The sequence below is a fragment of the Mus musculus genome, chromosome 7 (assembly GCF_000001635.26).
Source record: "Mus musculus strain C57BL/6J chromosome 7, GRCm38.p6 C57BL/6J".
In the NCBI taxonomy this organism is placed as follows: domain Eukaryota; kingdom Metazoa; phylum Chordata; class Mammalia; order Rodentia; family Muridae; genus Mus; species Mus musculus.
The window spans coordinates 110,202,904-110,207,295 of record NC_000073.6 but is presented as its reverse complement, the minus strand read 5'-3'; the positions used below and the strand labels follow the sequence as shown (position 1 = coordinate 110,207,295).

Here is a 4,392-nt window from a genome sequence, read left to right as displayed (position 1 = left end):
TTGGGTTTTCCCACCAAAGTCAGAAAACCTGATAGAAAAATTCTGACTTTGGTCAGAAAACCCACAAGACAAATTCTAAAAGAACTGCAATAGCTCTCTTGACAGCTCATCTCTTGCTCAGTCTTTTATTTACATATCAATTCAACCATTTACCCAAATTCCCTTTTGATAATCCCACAAATCAGCATTTTATGACCTAAGCCTCTTGATTCTTAGAAAAAGACTGCAAATACATTTTCTTAACATAGCAAATGAATTCAGAGATCTGCCTGCCTTTGTAAACACAAACAATAAGCTAGCTGAGTGGGATCCCATCCTGAGACCTCCATTCCCTAAATCTCTTTATCTCCTTCCCTAATATCTTTCTGACAAGCTGGCTCATTAGTGCAGCTGCCTCTGTTCTTTTAGGTCTGTGAAGCCCTTCATACAATTTATATTGCATCTTTATATGTTGCATAGTTGATAAATTATTCTTGAACTCATATTTTCAGAGTTCTTTCCCATAGCCTTAAAGGCCATCCTGAAGCCTACAGCATTACCATTTTGCTGAGGAACACATTCTTTTTTTTTTTTTTTTAAAGATTTATTTATTTATTATATGTACACTGTAGCTGTCTTCAGATGCACCAGAAGAGGGCAGTAGATCTCATTACCGGTGGTTGTGAGCCACCATGTGGTTGCTGGGATTTGAACTTCAGACCTTCGGAAGAGCAGTCGGTGCTCTTACCCACTGAGCCATCTCACCAGCCCTGAGGAACACATTCTTGCCTTCCAGACTCATTGCCAGAGAAGACATTCCCCCCAAAAGAAAAGAAGAACATAAAGTATATATATTTATTAATTTTTATTATTATACAAACAAGCCTTCCATCTATTATTATACAAACAAGCATCACACTCATGAAGGTTCATGCTCTGCTGGGGTGGGAACCATGACACATTGTCCCTTCTGTAGCCATGCAAGACTCCAGGACTTGGCAAATTCAGAAGCTGGGCAATGGTAGCACATGTCTTTAATCCCAGCACTCAGGAAGTAGAGGCAGGAAGACCTCTGTGAGTTCGAGGCCAGTGTGGTCTATAGAACAGTTCCAGGACAGCCAAGGCTACACAAAGAAAACTGTCTTGAATAACCCCCCCAAAAATTAATTTAGAAATATATTTGATGGCACATGCCTGCCATCCCAGTACTTGGGAGGTAGAGGCAGGAATCTCACACATACACACACAATGGAAATAAATTATAGAAACTTAATTTAAATTTTTCTTGTATCAAGTTGGGCAGTGCTGGCACACACATTTAATCCCAGCACTCAGATGGATCTTTAGAAGTTGAAGGCCAGCCTGGTCTACAAAGTAAGTTCCAAGACAGCCAAGGTTCCATAGTGAAACCCTATCTCAAAACCAAAAACAAAACAAAAATTGTATCAAAGCAAAGCATCAGGACAGTAAAACTTAAGGGTACACCCCATGAAGCCTGAGGACCCAAATTCAATCCTACTATAGACATGGCAAGAGGAGAGAATTGGCTCTTGCAAACTGTGCTTGGACTTCCACACTCACACTGTGGCATGAATGACTTACATACACAAAATAAATCAATAAATGCTTCTTAAAGTCAGTATTGGGCCTGGAAAGTTGGTTCCGTGGCTAAGAGTACTTCCCGCTCTTGCTGAGGACCTGAGTTCTGTTCCCAGCTCCCAAGTCAGGTGGCTCACAGCTGCTCCTGACTCCAGATCCAGCAGTTCTAGTGCCCTCTTCTGGCCTCCACAGGTTCCCTTACACAGATGTACACACACACAGAGAAATAAAATTAATTGATATTTTTTAAGGCAGCATCAGTTGGATGTGGTCTATATAGCAAATTTAGGGCAGCCAGGTAGGGATACCCTGTGACAAAAACAAACAGAAAGTCTGTATTGACCTAAGTCTGTAAGTTTTACATCTCTGACTAGGCTTTAATGTTCACAATATGTTTTTACATTCCTAAATCTTAACAACAGAAAAGCTAGACAACTCAATTCAAAGATCCAAAGGGCACAAGCATGGATTTCTCCATCAATAGGAAAAATAGCACTAATCCTTAGGAAATGAATTTGGAAACTGGGTCACATCCCTATACCATTAAGTTGCTAATGACCAGGAGAGGGAAAGAAGACAGAAAATAAAAGTGCTTCAGGAGAAACTGTAATTTTTGTGCAGTGTTGTTAAGAGTATTTCATGGCACAGATACTTTGGAGAACTGTATGGTGGTTCCTCAAAAAGTTAAAAATAGATTACCATAAGCTAGCAATTCCACTTCTGTATACAAGCCCAAAAGAATTGAAAATGGCCACACACACACACACAAAAGAATTAAAGGAATTAAAAACAAGATATAGTTTTGTAAACTCAGGACTCTCTGCAAGAGCAGCATATGTTCCTAGCCACCAAACCATCTTCCATGTTCTTTGTTTATTGGGGACAGAATCTCATTATATAACCAAGGCTAGCCTTGAACTCACTTTGTGGCTCAGGTTGGTCTTGAACTCATGGCAATCCTCCTGCCTCAACCTCTGGATTCCTGGGATGATAGGCATATGCCAACATGCCCATTTCTTGTTATTCACAGTAATTGAGAGATAGAAGCAGCCTGGGTTTGCATCAGTTTATGGATGGAGAAGTACAATTTGATCCACACACACCGTGGAGTACATTCAGTTAGTCAGGTACAGCAATTGAAGAAGGTAAAGTTTATGCTGTATGCATTTTATATCACAGTAAATGATACTGGGAGTAGGGGAAGCCATGAAGGCCTCAAATGGAGTACTGGACATAGAGGAAGGGAGTATAGTATAAACCAGAGGTACTGAAATCAGGAGAGCAGACCACATACCACAGAGGGCGGAGGCAAAGCCTGAGGAAGTGCCTGTGGTCAGAGGCAAGGGTGCGGCATGAGGGATTATGGGTAAGGCCAGCTCAGGTATGATGTCCGTGTGGATGAGTGAATGAGATCAGGCAGAGAAAGTGGACAGATAAGACAAGCGTCATAGGGAACAAGCCCAGAGAACACCAGACTGCAAGGTGTGGCTTAAAGAAAGAACCCTGGCAGATCTCAGTGAGTTCCAGGCCAGCCTGGTCTACATAGTGAGTTCCAAGCCAGCCAGGGATATGCAGTGAGACCTGTCTCAAAAAAAAAAATTTTTTTTTAAAGAAAGAAAGGATGAATCAAAAACCATGAAAGAGGCTAAGAAAAGATATCCAGAAAGACCCAAAGTCTTCCTGGCCACTAGCAGCCTGGCCCTACGTTCCTTTCCAACTGTTGGGTTGTTTGCTTGCTTTTGCTGTTGGCTTGGTTTTGATTGGTTGGTTGGCTTTGTTTTGCTTTGAGACAGGGTCTTGATATGTATGCAGCCCCTTTTCTCTTCTAATCTACTGGAAAAGCTATATCAGGAAACACAGGCATGGGTCTGTGCAGTCAGCCCTTCTGTGTGCAGAGCATCAAACCACTTGTCACCTGTTACCACACCCTCTTTCCCCTGGTCTCTATGTGGCCATTAGGATTATTCAGTGTTTCCTGTCTTTGCTTTAGCTCCTGTTTTGTTTTGTTTCGTTTTGTTTTGGTCTTGAGATAGCTGTTTGGCTTAATCACAGGCTTTGGTAAACATTCTTTTCTCAAAGAAGTTGATTGTGCCCTTCAGAACTCGTTTTGAAGAGTGGGGATATCGTTCAGCTGGTATAGTGCTCAGCTAGGGTTAGGCTTGATCCCCAGTGCCATGTACTCCAGGCATGGGGGCACATGACTGTTACCCCAATACTCTGGAGGTGAAAGTAGGAAAACAGTTAGAGGTCACTCTGCACTGTAAGTTTGAGGCCAGCCTGGGTGACATTAAGAACCTGTCACCAAAACAAAACAAAGCCATGCCATGTTGAAATGTTATTGTGAGATGAAGCAGTAAGAGGGAATCCTTACTCAACTGTGTCACTGGGGATGGGGCCTTCACACAGCAATGAAAGTTAGATGAGGCTGTAAGGGTGGGTTGCTCATACATTGGGACTGTGGCTTCTTTTTTTTTAAGATTTATTTATTATATTTATATGAGTACACTGTAGCTGTTTTCAGACACAACAGAAGAGGGCATCAGATCCCATTACAGATGGTTGTGAGCCACCATGTGGTTGCTGGGAATTGGACTCGAAACCTCTGGAGGAGCAGTCAGAGCTCTTAACCGCTCAGCCATCCCTCCAGCCCTTGGTTTGGGGTTTTAATTGTTGTTCTTTTGTTTGCTTGCTGGTTGGTTGGTTGGTTGGTTGGTTGGCTGGTTGGTTTGTTAGACAGGATCTTGCTATGTTGCTCTGGCTGATCTAGGGTAGCCTCAAATTTGCAGCAAACCTCTTTCTCTGCCTTCTGTAATA

At 42.2% G+C, this 4,392-nt stretch overlaps 1 pseudogene; it reads right to left on the bottom strand.

Annotated features, from left to right (window-relative positions):
• On the bottom strand, positions 1–95 carry Gm51505 (annotated as a pseudogene).
• Between the last annotated feature and the right edge of the window lie 4,297 nt (positions 96–4,392).